Genomic DNA, 19,113 nt, shown 5'->3' on the forward strand with positions numbered 1-19,113 from the left:
CAGATGATGGCCAGAGTATGTAATTAGCTCTAAACCATCATTTTCCAACAGGTGGCTATTTCTGACTTGAATACCTCTAGTGACAGTCATTATGCAACCTTTCTTGGCAGCTTGTTTCATTACCTAATTTTCTAATATTACTGCTATAAAGATTTTCATAATATTTAATAAAAATTACCCCAAGCTTTCATTTGAGCTATAAATGTGTATCTGTTTCCTCTCACCCACACACTTAATAATTAAGAGCTAATTGGTATCTATGTAAAAAAGTGTAGCTATAGACCAAAAAAAAAAAAAAACCTGTTCAAATTTCTTCACATAAAGAAATGAAAGCTTCAAGAAAAGTAAAACAAAAAATGTAGCCCAGAAATAGTATCAGAGAACCTCAAAGGGAAATAAATTATCTAGCTGCCCAGCTACAGGCCAAAGCTGGTGAAAGATCAATAGTAGTTACAAAACATTAAGTCTTCTGCCTTCAGGGAAGCAACTAAAATCTCTACCAGCAATTAAATAGCCCAAAGCAAGAATCTGAACCAATTGATCAAAGTTATAGGGAGGCAGATTTTGGCTTAGTGCAAGAACTTTCTAAAAGTTGGAGCTATCCAAGGACATAATGAAGCGGTGAATTCCTTAGCAGTTAAGGTCCTTCTGCGGAAGTTGAATTGTTTCTCATCAGCATGTTAAAAAGGAGATTCTCACATCCTTGGCTTTCAAACATTTTTTAGAATCATTTCTTCAGGCAAAAATTTATGAGGACTCGTTATATAAAACAGAGCAGCTCTAGTTGTAACGTAAGTTGACCCCATCCACATGGCTATTTTCTTATAACTCAAGTGGACTTTAAGGCAATACAGAATACGTTTTGAAAACCCTTTGATAAAAAGAGATGAGCTATCAAGCCATGAAAATATATGGAGGAAGTTTTAATGCATTTTATCAGGTGACAGAAGCCAATCTGTAATGATAAAGACTATGTGATTCAGACTATGTGATATTTTGGAAAAGGCAAAACTGTGGAGATAATGAAATGTCAGTGGCTGCAGGGGTCAGAGAAGTTGGGGTGAATACGCAGAGCACAGGGGATTTTTTGGGCAGTGAAAATGCTCTGCATGACACTATTATGATAGAGACATGTTATACATTTGTCCAAGCCCATAGAATGTACAGCACCAAGAGTGAATCCCTATAAAAACTATGGACTTTGGATGATAATGATGAGTTAATGAAGGTTCAACACTTTTTTAACAAGTATTTCATTTTGGTGAGGATTGTGGATAATGGGGGAGTCTATGAATGTCTGAGGCAGGGAAATTTTTGTACCTTCCCCTCAATTTTTCTGCTCTAACAAGCAGTTTGAAAAGTCCTTCGACATGGAGAATTAAACCAGATGACTCCAAAGTTCCTCCATAAGATGAGATTCTATGAAATTCTGTCATGTATATTTGTGTGTGTGCACATGTGTGTGTTGGAGCAGACTGAGGGAAGTGTTTTTTAGAAAACTCATAATATTTTGGAAGTCATAATCTATACTATCTCAATCATGATCTATACCATCTTGGGTCTGTGGTCCTAGGTGTAGACTCAAAATGACAATGAAACCAATGGCACGGGCATCATTATGGCATTAACCAACAACCTTACCAAATTCCACATTCAGATTCTTTATATCTCAGCCCTGATAAAAATCATTTACAAATTACTTTGGTTACTATTTACCTTTAGCAGAAAATTTATGCACACAGTACAAAAATCAAAATGTATAGATGGATATAAAATATTAGTAATTTTATAGTCAACGCTGTTCTGAGCTATCTAGTTCTCTTCCAGAGTCACTCACTTTTATTAATACCAGTCTTGTATGTATACTTAGGTATTCTGTACCTTGATAACCATATATACGTATTCTTATTTTCACACAAGTTTTCCTAATTTCACACAATCACTACTCTCTTACTTTGAGCTACTAAAACAAAAATACCATAGACTGGTGACTTAAACAGCAGTTTATTTTTCATGGTTCTAAAGGCTGGAAAGTCCAAGGTGAACGGGCTAGCCAGCTTGGCACCTTAGAGCACCCTCTTCCTGGTTTGCACACAGAAACTTTCCTGCTGTATCCTCACATGGTGGAGAGAAAGATTACCTCTCTCACACATCTTCTTATAAAGGCACTAATTCTACTTATGAAGGATCCACCTGCATGGCCTAATTATCTCCCAGAGGCTCCACCTCCAAATACCATCACATTGGGTGTTAGGGCATCAACATATAAATTTTGGGAGGGCACAAACATTTACCCCATAGCAATTAAACACATTTTTTGTACTGAATTTTTTAAACTTAAAAATTTATTTAAAAACTATTTTATGCTGATATACACAGAAATAAAAAATATTAGTTCTTGGCTCTGTAATACCACTTTTGTTTTAATTCATTTCAATATGTTCTTCCAACACTCTGGCTTGTCATTTCATTGAATTTCTCTCCTCAATGATATGGACATCATTTCTATCTTAAATACATCCTGTTTTTATCCTTTAGATCAGTGGTTTTCAAAGTGTGTGCATCTTTATCATGATCCAGGAAATTCATTCTTCATAGAAATCCAAGATACTGGGCCTCTTGAGTCAGAACCTATTGAATCAGAAATTCTGGGCTTGAAGCTCAGGAAACCAAGTTTAACAGGTTTCCAGGTGATTCTGATGCAAACAAGTTTGATAACAAATACTCTAGATCTTATCATATTGACAACTGCTAGGTAATTTCAATTTTATGTAAACACTGTCTAACTACAACTTCCCATTTTTCTTGATTCCTCCCTCCAGAGCCCAATCTCTACTCCAAAATTCTTTGATTCTTCTTTAATTTCATCATCTTTTACCTGCATAATGCCACTACTTCTCCCTTTTGCAGCTTAAAGTCCATGAGTAGACATGGCAAATATTCCCATGCATGTATCATCAACTCTGTAGGTTCTCCCTTACTTAGTTCCCTGTTTAACTCTCTTGGCAAAACCAACACCCTTGTTTTAAATCCAATTCTCGAACTGTACTAAATTGGTACTCTTTCAAGTTGAATGGGGCTAGAGAATAATTCGCAGCCTCACTGATTGGTCTCTCTTTCAATTCATGACAATGAACCTCTAGAGTCCTTACTGCTGCCTAGTAAGCATACTTCTCATCTTTAGTCCATGTATTCTTTTTGGGGGGCAATAAATTTATTCCTTTTCCATGCTGCTCAAACAACAAATGCCCTGTATTAGTTTTCTAGGGCTGCCATAACAAAATATTACAGACTTGATGGCTTAAACAAAAGAAATTCATTTTCTGACTGTTCTGGAGACTAGAAGTCTGAGAGCAAGGTGTCAGCAGGGATGGTTTCTTCTGAGGTCTGTCTTCTTGACTTATAGATGACTACTTTCTCCCTGTGTCTTCACACTGTCCTCTCTCAGTGTAAGTCTGTGACTTAATCTCCTTTTCTCATAAGAACACCAGTCATATTGAATTTGCTCCCACCCTAATAACTTATTTTAATATAATTACCTCTTTCAAGACTCAATCCAAGTACAGTCCCTTTCTAACATACTGGAAATTAAGACTCAATGTATGAATTTTGGGGGACATAATTCAGCCCATAAGACCTCTTCATTTTTTATTCTGATGATCTTGCTTCCTTTTACACTGAGAAAATTGAAGTAATCAGAAGACTTCAGATTGATCACCTTGAGGCTTTTCCTTTATGTTGTTTCCAGAGCACCATCCTCTCTCATTTTCCTCCCTATCTGATGGCATGCTTCTGGTCAATATCCTTTGTGGGTTCCTCCTTTTCTCTCAGTATTTTAATGGCAGGAATGCCAAGTGGCTCAGCCATTGGATATCTTTGCTTCTCTCTACACAATCATATTTTTTCTGCTTTCATCTAGTTTCTGGTGTTAAGTGTCATCTAAGATGTGAATCCCAAATTTACATACTGTCTCAAAACTTTTGGATGGCTATAACAAATTACCATAACCTGGGTGGTGTATAAATGAAAGAAATTTATTTCTCATAGTTCTGGAGGTTGAAAAATCTAAGATCAAGGCTTTGGCAGATTTGGTGTCTGGTGATGACTGGCTCTTAGGTCATAGATGGTACCTTCTAACTGTGTCTTCACATAGTAGAAACAATATATCTCTCTGGGGCATCTTTAATAAGGGCACTAATCTCATTCATGAGGGCTCCACCCTTAAGACCTAATCATCTCCCAAAGGCTCCACCTCCTAATGCTATCACATTGGTGATTAAGTTTCAACATATGAATTTCGGGGAATACAACTTTCAGACCATTGCATATATCAAGCATCTCTTCTTATTGTGGTCTGAAATTCATATGTAAGTTGCTGGTATTAGAAGGTGGGGCCTTTGAGAGGTGATAAGGTCATGAGGGTGCAGCCATCATGAATGGAATTACTGTCCTTATAAAAGAGTCCCCAGAGAGCTCCTTTGCCCCTTGTACCATGTGAAGGTCTATGAACCAGAAAGTGGATCCTCATCAGATATGAATTTTTCAGTTTTCTTCCTGTTATTAATACCTATTTATCATTGTAGTCATAAGATACTTTATATGATTTCAATCTTTTTAAATTGGTTAACACTTGTTTTGTGGCCTAAAATGTGATTTATAAGTGGGGTTTTGTAGTCTCCCACTATTATTATATTATAGTCTATCTCTCCTTTAAAATCTATTAATATTTGCTATATATATTTAGGTGCTCTGATTTGGGAATATTTACTATTGTTATAGCCTCTCAATGAATTGACCACTTTTATCATTATATAATGACTTTCTTTGCCTTATTTTACAATTTTTGACTTAACGTCTAGTTTGTCTGATGTAAGTGTAGCTACTCCTGTTCTCTTTTGATTTCCATTTGAATGGATTATTTTTTTTTTTCATTCTTTCACTTTCATTCTATGTATATCCTTACAAGTGAAGTGAGTCTCTTGAAGACACTATAATGTTGGGTCTTATTTTTGTTTGTTTGTTTCTCTGTTTTTATCCATTTAGCCATTCTATGTCTTTTGATTGGAAAAGTCAATCAATTTGCATTTAAGATAATTATTGATAGGTGAGTACTTATTGCTGCCATTTTGTTTATTGTTTCCTGGTTGTGCTGTACGTATTTGTTTCTTCCTCTCTTGCTGTTTTCCTTAGTGATTAGGTGATTTTTCTCTAATGGTGTGCTTTCATTCCTTACTTTTAAACTTTTTTATATCTCCTATAGATTTTTGTTTTGTGGTTACCATGATGCTTACATAAAGCATCTTATATTATAGCAGAGTATTTTAAATTAACAATAAATTAACTTTGTACTAAAAAATTCTATAATTTAATTTTACCCTCCCATATTTTATGATTTTGATGACACAATTTATATGTTTTTATATTATGTATACCTTAAGAAATTATTTTACCTATTTCTTAATAGTTTTATTTTTTAAGCTTCACATTAAGTATATAAGTAACTTACACACTATCATTACAGTATTAGAGTATTCTAAATTTGACTCAACACTTACTTTTACCAGTGAGTTTCAAACTTTCATAGGTTTTTATGTTACTGATTAGCATTCTTGTAACTCAGCATGAAGAACTTCCTTTAACGTTTCTTATAAGATAGGTCTGGTTGTGATGAACTCCCCCAGCTTGTATTTGTTTGGAAAAGTCTTTATATCTCACTTCTGAATGACAGTATTGCTGGGTATAATATTTTTGGTTGACAGTGGTTTTCTTTCAGCACTTTGAATATATTATCCCACTCTCTCCTGGCTTATACAATTTAAGCTAAGAAATATGCTGCTACCCTTATTGAAACTCACTTATATGTGATATGTTTGTTTTATCTTACTGCTTTCAGAATCTTCTTTTTAATTTTGATATTTAACAGTTTGATTATAATATTTCTTGATGTGGTCCCATTTGAATTAAATTTAGTGGGAGACTTTTGATTTTACTTTACCTGTATATTTGTATTATTCCCAAGATTTGGAAAACTTTCTGCTATTATTTTTTAAGATAAGTTTCTGTTCCTGTGTCTCTTTTTCTTCTACTTCTTGAATTGCTATAATTTAAAAATTTTCTCCTTTAATGCTATCCCATAATTCCCATAAGCCTTCTTATTTCCTTTTTATGCCTTTTTTCTTTTTTCTCCTCTATCTGTATATTTTCAAATAACCTGTTTTTGAGTTCATAGATTTTTTTTTCTGTTTGATCAATTCTGCTCTTGATGTTCTCTATTGCATTTTTCATTTCATTTATTATATTTTCAGCTCTAGAATATCTGTTTGATTTTTTAAAAATATAATTTGTAGGAGCCAGTGTGGAACCTGGGAACATGTGTGCTTGTGCTGATACCTGGAGAAATGGGGGCTGGCCTGGAGCCTGGGGTCTTGTAGGCCTTTCTAGAGGCTGGGTGTGCAGGTGCAGGTCTAAATGCTAGGTCTGTGAGAACTTGCCTTGTTCCTGGAGTTGCCATGGCTGAACGGGAACCTGGGTCCATGGAGCCCAGCCAAGTGCTGGACTGTACTGAGATGGGCCTGGACCCTGGGTTTGTTGATGCCTAAAGCCACAGGGGCTGGCCTGGAGGGTGAGATGTAGGGACTAGCCTGGCACTGGGCATATCCATGGGTGCTGGCTTGATCCCTAAGACTGACTGCTGACCTGGTGCTGGGGCAGGCCTGACGCATAAGGCTGTGTGGGACTAGCTGGCTCTGAGCAGTTCTGGAACCTGGGTGGGCCTAGAGCCTGGGGCTTTAGGGGCTGGACAGTGCTGAGTAGGTTTAGGGTCTGTATCCACAGGGGCTGGCCTGAAGGCTGAGTTCATGAGTACCACCAGATGGCTAGGGCTATGGAGGGTCAGAATGATGCTGGGGTGGACCTGAAGCTTGATCTGTGGAATCAGCCTGGTGCTTGCATCAATCTGGAGCCTGGGGCCACCAAGGCTAGGCTGACCATGGAGCAGGCCTGGAGTCTGAGTCTATGAGGCCTAGCCCTGGAACTGGAGTGAGCCCAAAGTCTGAGGCTACTGCTATGGTCAATCTGATGATGTGGTAGGCCCAGATTTTCAGTCCACAGGTGTAGATAGGCCTGGAGTCTGGAACCATGTAGGCCTGCTTGGCATCAGATTTTACAGGGGTTGGCCCACTTTTGAAGGCCAAGACAAAGTCTGGTGCTCAATTCTCGCTTCTTCCCCAACACAGAGGACGCTCTCCACACTATGGTGCCTGGGGTTGGAGAAGAGATGACATAGCTAATGTAAATTATCCTTTCTACCTTCTTCAATGCATCTTTTTCTTACTGTAGTTCTATACTCAAATGCTATAATCTGTCAAGTGGTTTTCTTAGCTCTTGTGAAGGTATTTTCACAAGTGGATAGCTGGTAAAATTCATGTGTGGGGGAGATGAGTACTGGAAGGTCCTGTCCTATTCCAGCATCTTATTGATGTTCATCCCCCTCAAATTGAGAACACTTAATATAGACTCTCTCAGCAGTTTCCAAGTATACATTAGATTATTATTAACTGTAGTCACCATGGTTTTAGTTTTGCCCAAGATGGCCTTACATTTCCCTCAGCTTGGGTAAACCTGAGACAGGTTTCTCCTGCCTTGAGCCATTTGACTTACTCCTCACCCAAGCCTTTATAAGAATCTTGATGGCCTAACCAGAGAGATTACCTTCTCCTTTTTCTTAAAACATTTGCCTTTGAAAATCTATAATTGTACTTTTTTTCTCTTCTCATTTGAGATGTAAACCTTTTAAAAAGCCTTTTGTCAGTTTTACAACACAGGACTGTTTCTCTCAAGGATCAGGGAGTTTTGAAATGTAGTCACAACAGAAGATGGAGTCCCTATCTCTCAGTCTTTGTGGAATGGTAAGCTTCTTAACTTCAATGGGGGCAGGCAGCTTACTCTAAGTTGTGAAACTACCTTTTCCTTTGGGTAATGCCAGTTAGCAAACAGAGATGGCCTGTGATCCCCTTCACCCCAGCACTTAAAAATTCTCCTGCCCTTTGTATCAGCAAAGTTTAGCTTAGAATAAGTTGTGGTCTCTCTCCCTGGTTGCAATAGCCTTGAATAAAGTCTTCCTTTCTTGTTTAATTTGGTATGATACAATTTTTGCTTTGATAGTTTAATTATTTTTTTATGATGTATTCTGGGAGCCTAGAATAGTGCCTGCCTACCTATTAGGTGCTTAATAAAGAGTTATTACATGAGGGAATGAATAGATGAGGGATATGTTATTTTATTTTTATTTTGGAGCACTAAATTGCTGATACAAGACTCTTCAGAGCATTCTTTCCCTCAGTCATGAAATCTTAAAATGTTCAAAATAGTAAAATTGTTTAATCAGCTTCAAAGCAAACCCCTCAGCTCATCCAGGGTGGATATGTAGCATGAACAATAAATCATTGCTTTTGGGAGCCACTGAAATTTGGGGGTTATTTGTTAGCATAACCTAGCATATGCTGACTGTACTGTGCCTCTAAAATTGCACTGTATTAGAAGGAGATAATGAAAAATTAAAGTCAAAAATTGATAATAACTTTTCTTAAAACTTCAGCGAATTTACTTAAATAAAGTTTTCCAATGAGTGGAAAGAAAAAAGATAAGAAATCCCTCTTCATTTTATCAGCTGCAAATATAATATATTGGCTTCTACAATTTTAATGTGATCACTGATTAATAATAAATAGTGGGAAAAGTAAATATTATTTTTTCTGAATGGATTGTATCAAAAATTTGTACCAAGAATGATAATTTTCTTAGTTTGACTTTTGGATTTAACCCTCTCAGCTCTCAAATTCTAAAGAAATGCACTGTTAACACTCCCTGATGAGTAAGAAACAAGTGTTCTTACATTTATATTACCATTTGAGAATTTCATGAAAGCTTTTGCTACAACTAAATTAAAACTACTTTGAAGAAGGTATTCAAAATAGCTTTTACAAAGAAGTTTCTCTCTCCTTTCTCTGCTCATTTCAGCTGAAGGTTTCCAGTTGTCTCTTCCTGCAAGTCTATGGCCAGTTGCTCTTTGGAATTTATGGGTCCTTCAGAGGAAATGGATAAAAACCAGAGTTAGATAATTCTTTGTTTCAGTTCCTAAAGTCCTTTATCTTTCCTAATGTTTCTCTTCTGTTCTTCCAAATGTTTCTGTTTATTTCTTTGTTATGTGCTACCATTCTGACAGTTCCCATTTGGTTGTACTCTGTACCGTATCTCCTTTTGCTAGATTCTTTCTTGTAAGATAAATTCTCATGCTGAAGTTGAAATGTAGCATAAAGAAGAGGGTGATATGCAAAACAGTTGGGCTTGAAAAAAAGCTACCAAGAATTAGGAATTATATGTAAGGCAGTTTAAAAAGAAGTTAATGACATAGACCCAGAAAAAGAAACAGAAGTGAAAGACCGACAGTGAAGGAGAGAAGAAAACATGAAAGGAAGTAAAATGAGAGAGAGGAAACATGTTTCAATTAGATGTAGGAAAAAGGCAAGGATTTAGGAAAAGGCCAAGAAAGACATTTTTACCTAGTCAGGTATTTGAAATTTGACGTGAAGCATAAAGTTTCTCTGAGAGGGTATAAAGTGTGCCAAAAACTAATTGTGTGTGTGATGTATTTAATAGTTTTTTCTGTAGTTAGCTACATGGTTCAGAGTTTAAATACTTGAAATATTTTTATACTGAAGTTATTCTCTCACTTATTAGGAGTTGATATTTTTAGCATCTTCAATTACCTGAGGGGGAATAAAAAAGGAATAAAGTGTCAAATAAGAGAGTTGCATGGAATGATAGGAGGTGAGAGTGGTCAGTCATCAGCAGGTCCCTTGGCACCATGTGAACACTGCCATGTAAATGACTCCCAGAATTTTGTGAAGATTACATAGAATCACAAATGTCAATGTTTCTTGCACGGTGCCTGGTACATAGCAAAAACTTGATATGCCTTCCAAAAGAGACCAGTCATCATGTTAAGGCATGGAAGCAGTGTGGGGGCCAACAATGACTGCATCAGTATCTATTACATAACAAGTCAATAACTTTGGGATATTTGAGTGCACCTGGAGTATTTAGGGGGAGAGCTGCATTCTAGTGCAGCAAAGGTAAACTGATGTTTAGTGATGTCTATCACATGTTACTTGGCATTTAAATCCCCAAACAATCCCATCAGTTAGATAGTATCCTCAGTGTATAGCATATGTAAAAATATACTCTCTATATAGTATTATATACTGAGCCTCAGAAGTTGAGGTAATTGGCCCAAGATCTTCTCCACTAAATTTTCCGTTGAAGTCTGATATAAAGCTAAGTTAGTGTCCAAAGTTAAAACTGTTTTTTTTTATCAAACTATGCTTCCATTTTATGTGAGATTATGACAATACACCTGTTATTTCACAATATCAACCCCTAAATATTTTTTTCCAGTCAAATCTGCCCCTCTTTGGAACTCAGAGTGCTCATAAAGCTGTAAGATAAATGAAATCAGCTTTTGTTCTGCTTTTCAACAGGCACAAGTTACTTCTTACTGTAGAGGTAAATGCTATTTACCCCTCTGCTCTTCGGAGATTTTTTTCTTTCTTTCTTTTCTTATTAGTAGTAATAACATTAAATCTCTTTGCCTAGATGCTTCATTCCATTTTAGTAAAATGTAGAGTGAAGACTGGGGAGAATTTTAGTTAGATCTGGCCCTTGGGATAGTAATAAAAGTCAGCTGCCTAAGCATTAAACAGCCTTGTGAAGCTCTCCTTGCAAATCTCCACCAAACTTGTGCAATGATTTCATCTTTTGACTCCACAACCCAGCTTTAATACTACTGATAATGCCTATTTTTAATGGTGCTGGTGGTCTTGATTTTTACAAACCTTTTGGGATATTTTAATGTTTAAACAGCATGAACCACTTGTTCTTCAATACTCTAGCAAGTGAGGCTCTGCTTTAGTTCTGTATCAGCTACAGGCCATAAACATTTTAGATTGCAGTGTGTTGTGAAAAAAGAAAGAGAAGTGCGTCCAGGTAACTCCCATAGTAGTATCAACTTTTTGTTTGCCAGAATTCCCTATATAAGCATTCGTTTTAATGTATTATTACATATTCCAATGAACATAAAAACTTACATTTTCATCGTATTGAGTCTAAAGATGTGGTAGTTCAACAACGTTGAAAGGAAATGAAATTTGTTTCTTTATATAATCAGTACTCTTGCCTCAGCTACACTCTCAGAAAACAGAACGATGGTATGTCAGTGTGATAGCATGTATCACAAGTGTTAAACATGTATGCTATATAGAGCTATAAGAAGAAAAGTAAGTTTTTCGTTCTTTTTTTCTTTGAAGAGCTCATAGTCTAGCAGAGGAGACAAAAAGAGAGATTTTTTTTATTTCAGCTTATTATGGGGGTACAAAAGTTTAGGTTATGTATATTGCCCATGCCTCCCCACCCCCGAGGCAGAGCTTCAAGCGTGTCCATTCCCCAGACAATGCACATCGCACTCATTATGTAGGTATACACCCATCCCTTCCCCCCACCCCCACGTCTGCCCAACACCTAATTCGTGTTATTCCCAAGTTTTATCTTTGGACATGTTTTCTTGGTCTTGTATACCCCTTTGACTGAGTTGATCTTTGAAATTAGGTTCTCACTCATTGGAAAAAGCTTGAAAACACATGTTCTTAGAAACATGTTTCTATGTATGGTATTAACTGAAAAGATGTTGGGATCATAGTGTTTTCAGTGGCAATTCCCCAAGGAATATTATTTTCAGGAAAATGTTTCATGAATAATGTTTCTCCTTTGCAATTGAAATATTTTCTTCTCATTCCAATAAGAAACATGCAATAGACATTTCCCTTTTTTTCTTTAACTTCCTGGAAGCTTAGAATCAAATTCAACTTAGTAACTACATAGCATTAATTTAACCATTTCTTCATAATTTGTTACTTTTATTCTACTTTAGATTTTTTCTGATCCTGTATTTTTACATAATTTTATAAAGTGTTGAATATATCACTTATGAGACACTTATTTGTGGAATAAAGAATATTTGTGGAATAAGGAGAGTTATTCACAAAGAAAGGCACAAATATTATATTGTATCTTTCTATAATTTAACATTTACACAACCACTTGTGTTAGGAGTATTTTGCTTTGTGTGAATCCTCTCTGTTTGAAAGGATACAATGAAGTCACATTTTAGGTGAAATTGAAATTCTGAAGTCAGCACCTAAGGCAAGAGGGTTACCCTTGAAAATCCCTTAGGTTAGAAACAAAAATGCCAGTTCTCAGTAAATGCAACACAGGTTTTCATCCAGAATTAAACAAGTAGCTATTTCTTTGGCCAAATATCATGCAAAGTGGTTGGTTTGTGTCAGTGACCATTCTGTGACTATATATACAACCTTTAGACATTTGAATAACATTCAACAGATGAAGTGCTCAGCACTGAGAGACAGAGTTATATCTCCATTTTTTATTTTCACCCTAGAACATTCACTATTTAAGCTGATCTTCCCCTATTCTCTTGCTCCCTTTTTCCTGTTCTTCTGGACATTCCCTGCTGTAAAATAAATTGCTGTGTAACACTAGTCCAGATTCAACAGTAGGGAAATTAGACTTCACCTCACAGCTGGAAGAGTGTCAAAGATTTCTTATCACGTTCCTCTTTATCCTATGAGGGTGCTTTTTACCTGGCCTTTCTCTACTCGGCTCCTGCCTGAAAGAGGGGTATACTTCCCTGCCCACTGACTTCACACTTGGCCACATGACTCACCTTGACCATATAGCTGAGGGAAAAGAATCTGTGTCACTTCTGAGCCCAAACTGCAAGAACCATCACATGGTCCTGTTATCACTCTGCCAGAGACTGGCACATCACCAAGAGGTCCTCATCCTTGACCAGCATCCTGGAATGATGGAGCAGAGCCCTCACCAGCCACTTCACAATAACAATATAATGTGAGCCAGAAGCAAACTTCTGTTGTTTGCTAAAATTTCCACACCCTTTGTGGCTGCAGCTTAACTCTAAATGACTGATACATCATCTGTGAGAGTAAAAACTTTCCAGGGAAGAGGTAGCTGTGCTTTTATAAAGGGGCAGAGTCTCTCCATATCAGTATGGTACTGGAAAGATTTCTGTGGACACTTGGAACTTGATATTGTATTCACTTGGGTCTTTAAGTGAGGTAGTATGATTCAAGGATTAAATTATTGGGATCTACAATCAATTTGATTTCTACTTTCTATCTGTGTGACATTGGGCAATTTACCAAACTTCTTTAAACTTCTGTCACCCCACCTAGAAAATGGAAATGGTAATTCCTTGCCTCATGGGATTATTGAGAGAATTCAGTGAGCTAAAGCAGTGGTTCTCAATGAAGGCAACTTTGGCACCAAGGGACATGGACACTGTCAGGAGGCATTTCTGGTTGCTACTACCAGGTGGAGAATGCTACTGGCAGCTAGAGGGTAGAGAACAGAGATACTGTAAAACATCTCACAATGCAGAACCACCCCTACAACAAAGAATTTTCTGGCCTCAAATATCAATAGCGTTGCAATTGAGAAAACCTGAGCTGAAGCAACGTGCACAATTCTTGGCACACAGTAAGAGAAGAATAAATGTTTGTCATATATAATAACCATACACAATAGTGTTGAATGGGCTTAAACAACAATCTGGAAATATTTTGCACTTCTTAGTTTATAAATCAGTCCTGATTTTTCAGGTTTACTATAAAGATCTGTGTTTGACTATAAAAATATAACTATAGAAAAATTACTGGTTATTGAGATTGTTTGGCAATGAGATTCTATAAATCCAACAGTGGTTATATCAGTAGTAAAACAGAAGATGCTTGTAATCCTATGAAGTTTCACAGAAATTTTTTTATGATACACTTCAATTTTTGATAATTATTGTAAGCATATAATGTACTTTAGATAGGGTTTATAAAACCATATGCATTTAAAATGTTATATAAACTATGTAAATCGTAAAAGTAAACTACCTGAATAATAAATATATTTATCCAAAGAGTAAATAAAACAGTTCATAAGAAGCTGTTCCAATTATTCAGGTAACTACTACCTTATATGCTTGAATTTCTTTCATTGCTTTGAGTCATAGGAATAAAACCAGAAATATTTTCTTGCAATGAAATTGGAAATGACATCATCTAAAGCATCCTGAAAATCTAATATAAAAGTACCGTTATCTTAACTATCTCTCCTTTTCATCAGTGCTCAAGGACACTCCAGAATTGCTTCAGGAGTGTAGTCTTCCTTTCAAGAAGCTTTACTGTAGCTTATAATTAAGGCCAGGAATAAATTGTATAGAAAAGTATTGGTCTTTGTAGAAAGACTGGCAGATACTTGGGTTCTGGTGTTGGTTACAAGCATCTAGTGATCTTGAAATACCCTTTTTCTAGGCATGAATTCATTCATCTCAAAGATGGGTGTGTAGAGTTAGATCTTCTCTGTGTACTCTAGCTTACAAATGCTTATAAATTATATAAATTCATGTCTGCATTAGCCTCACTTTACATATATATCTTCTAAGTTCCATGGGAGCACTGTCTTTGTTTTGAATGGCATTTAAATGGGAACAGGCCTGCTAAAGAGAGTCTTAAAATTATTATTCACTGCTTTCCCGTATGTTTGAATATTGTTTTGCTTTTAGGTTGTAGCTGTTTTTTTTTTTTTTTTAATTTAAAAATCTAGCAGGATGCCAGTCTCTAGCACTGAGGAAGAAGAAAACATAGTAAAATATGCTACTAAATATTTTAATTAGCAAATAGTAATAAAAATAGCTACCACATTATTACATGCTATGTTCTAAGCTCTGTGCTATATTTTACATACATTATCTCAGTTACTCACAATAATAACCCTGAAATGGAGACATTATTACCTATCTTACCTGTGAGAAAATTGAGACTTAATGTACATTCAAGGCCACCTAGTATGTGAGATTCTAATCAGGGCTGTCAAGCCAAAGCATGGTCTTAACCTCCACACCTTATAGTTGAAACACCATTAGTTGACACCTTTCACTGAATATAGAAACAAGATAAATTTATCTTTTAGGAATGTGTGGTTTACTTTTGCTTCTTTGTGGGATGTTTCTTGTTCTTCTTGTATATTGTCTCATACGTGTCTGTACACATACATTGTCACTGTGCAGTTTTTGTCTCGCTTCCTCTCAGGCCAGCCAAGTGGCTGTGGAGAAGAGACCAAATAGCCCAGCCCAACAATTGTGGCAGGACAGAAAAATGATAAAACACTTATAGGCAGATAAAATGAGCAGTGCTTTCCTTCGTTAATTTCTCCTATCCAGCACATAGATTCCCTGTAGATTAAAGTAATTCAAGTTGGATTAGGAAAATCTAGCTGTTCACTAATCATGTCTTTGACATCTTTAAAAATTCTCATCCTCTAAATGAAAGAAGTAAATCATTTACTGACCATCTTTATGGAAGAGAAACCTGTGGTCTCCTGAAGACATCATTGGTGACTTTACATGCTATAGGTTTGAGTTCCATTTAGGAAGATGGCCCCAAATATTAAAATGCATATTTATTCTAATCAGATATATACATTGTCTTTACCAATATCAACTTGTCCTTCTTGGGAAAAAAATATATATAGTATTTCACTTCTATTAGTTATTTAACATTAAAAACCTCTAAATAAAATCCTTTAAAGCCTCCAAAATATATTTTAGAGTATTTCTACTTATACCTTTGTCAACTATTTACTATGTGCCACTTTTTCATGAATTATGTTGTTTAACCCAACAATTCTCTGACCTCAGTACTATTGTTATTATCATCTTATAGATGATAACACTGAGGCTTAGAGAGTTTAGTAATTTTCCCAGCATTCCACAGCTAAGAGCTAGCAAATCCAGGGTTGAAGCCCAGGCAGCATGACTGCGGGGTCCACACCCTTGGCCATTATTATCACTTTACGTTGCAGAAAGAAATCAGATTCAACCACCGGCCAAATTCTTCCATTCTGAATTTTTAAAAATCTTGCTAAGAAGAAATTTGTGGCTCAAACTTTAATATAATTTTTCATAATTCAAGTCTGAGCAACTTCTAGAAAATTACCTAAATAATAGTTGTAAATCTATATCTGCCTTGTAAAGGCTGGGTTCATGAAAATGATTTTTGCTATATTACATAGAGATCTCTAAGATTTCCATGAACTCTTTCTGTAAGTTAAATATGCTACATTTAACTGCATTGATGACACTCCTCCTGGTATCTGAAAATCAATCTCTGATTTTACTTTCATTATTAAGAGTTATAGCAATTCTGCAATTAGAATAGAATAGGTAGACTGTCCCTACTGGACTAATAAAAGATGAGTTAAGTTTTCATATGCTAGCTGGGAGCTAGAACAGACTATAATCCTGGCACAGTTCAATTTAGATATTGTCAGAATTCCTATCGGTGTGTACATTTTTCTTACCTAGTTTATTCAAATGCAGTGAGAAAGAATTAGTTACATTATTCTTAAAAAATAATAAAATTAAAGAACAAATGAACTGACAATTGTGCTGAAGGATCATGGGGAAAAATGGAATTTGTTTACAGTGTTTGGCAGCTTAAACTTTATAATTTGTATCCCTCTCTCTTATTGAATTTATAGCTGACTTCTTGGATTTTTTTTCATCTTAGGTTGTCTACATATATTTCTTTGTGTAATTAGCATAAAATGTTTTCTTTTGGCTTCTGTTATTTAATTTAGCAAAGCCTTTTGAGATATGTTTATAAGTTTGCCAATTTTATCCTTCAAAAGTGGGAAAATTTCTGTTGAACCTTCGTAAAATTTACTTCCATCCCTATGAAAGGAGAATTTACCGAAGTAGCAATTCAATTTGTAAACTTAGAAACTTTTCTTTTTGCTTTGCTCCCTTCTTTTTAACCCTTACCTCATTTTTGCTGTTTCCTTTCTTTCCAGTCATCCTTGAAATCAGAATGTTCCTGAAATTTACACAGAAGAAGGAGACTAGAAAGAAGAAAAAAAGGTAGGGAGAGATTGCTTCAAGGATTTTTTTTCTAAAATCTAATTTAGGAATATTCCTTGAACACATCTTGAATAGAAAGCATTAAAATATAAAGCTTGTCTCATTTTGAAATGCTGTGTTTATGATTTAAGTTCAATTTTGAGCAAAAATTTTAAGTACTGAAGACATGTTTTTGAGATTCCCAACCTTTTTTGTCAATTCTCCATAGTCACTTCAATTTCCTTTCCTCCTTCACTCTGTTACCACCACATATCCCAGCAAGTTCTTAGAATCCACTCAAAGTCTCATTCCTGTTTCATCAGGGACCCATTTTTAGGATATGACGTCACCTCATATATTTCTTCTGGTAAAGAACTAGTGAATAAATAGATGTGGATCTAGGTATTGGAATGTGAATTTTAGAATAGAATAAAATAAAACTTAGTCCCAGAGTTCCAGGATAGTGAGGAGGATAGCTGAGTGGGGAAGGGAAAAAAATTAGTATAGTATATACTACTTTAATTGTGCATGTAAGTTGTTTGATATGCTCATAGCAAGAAGTAAAAACAAAAACCATACATATACATACGTATGTATTAATGTATATTCTCTTTCCCAGGGATTTTTGTATTTTAAAACTTGTCTTTGAGATGGGAAGGGTTTTTATTCTGTGTTCAAGAAATTCTAGGAATAAAAAATGTATGAAAGAAGTTTAAAAGTTTGAGGCATTAATTCTTTTTAAATTAGCTTTTAACAATTTGATCAGTCCCTGAGAGTTTAACAAAAATCTATATGACTAAACAGAGTGAACTAAAATCACCTTTAAAGTTTTATGGTATAAGTCCCAGTAGGAGTTCAGATTTAGAAAGAAATAAGAGAAAAATGTTGAACAAACAGTGGATTGACCAAATTCACAAACAGATCACTGTAGGAAATGTGGACACACAGGTTAGTTATCTTGTCCTGAATCCACTGAATATGCAAATCACCCAGGCAACTCTCTTGTCTTTGAGTTTCTATTCTCTAAGCATTTTTATAATTATGTGTCAGCATCCAATGCAGATGTATTCAAAAAATACAGAATATCCTGGTCATATGATCCTGTATTTTTGTTACAGTTTTCATTGTTGACTAATGAATTGATCATTTTGCACATCATTAGATTAATGTGGATTGCCCTCTACTCTCCAGATCTGATAAATTAGGTTTCTGAGTCTATATAACTGAAGGGCAGAGTTTGGACTGGATGAATTCAATAAAGGAAACGTCCTCTTACAGCCTCTTGGAAGCCAGCCTGCCTGCTTCTCTGGGGACACTGTCACTTTACTTTGTTCCTTTATTTTGAAATTTCACATTTATAATTAGAAGAGAGAACTCAACACATAAAAATGTATTTTATTGCAGGGCATTTGTCTCCTTCCAGCTAAATGTGCAGAGATGGGTTTTTTCCTTCTTCTCTCTTTTCCTTATTTTTCTTCTAAATTTTACATGGATCTTGCCTTTAGAGTTAACTGAGGTTAAGAAATGTTTATACTAATACATTGAAAAGTATAAGAAGAATCTGCAGGGCACAGTTGATGCTGGGGAGAATAGGAGGAAAAAAATGATTTGTCATCATATTTTATGTTTTATAAACCAGCCCACTTCTGTGTAGTTAAAAGATGTGTAATGTTTATTGTTGCTGTTCATGCTGATGTTAAAGAGAGTGAATACAACTTAAGTACTTGGTTAATTTGTATGTTTGATGCAAAGAGCAAATAAACATAACTTTATGAATATATAATCTTGCTAATGGCAGCTGAAATTATTTCTGGTCATCATTATGGCTGTTTTCCAAGGTCAATGCTGCCTGTTTGCTGGTAAGATTTTTGAATTGTTTTATTATCCTGCTTGAACTGTGTCAAAGCAGTCACTTGATTTCTGAATCAGGTATTCTGAGTTCTGTGCTTTGAGTTGATTCATTTGCTGGCATCTCAAAGAATTCCAGGACTCAGAAGAACTAACTGGGGAACATTATGCCTTGTCTTTCTCCTGTCTCTGGGTAGGATTCTCTGTCACAGTGCAAGCTGGGGTGG

Source organism: Lemur catta, chromosome 10 (assembly GCF_020740605.2).
Source record: "Lemur catta isolate mLemCat1 chromosome 10, mLemCat1.pri, whole genome shotgun sequence".
NCBI lineage: Eukaryota > Metazoa > Chordata > Mammalia > Primates > Lemuridae > Lemur > Lemur catta.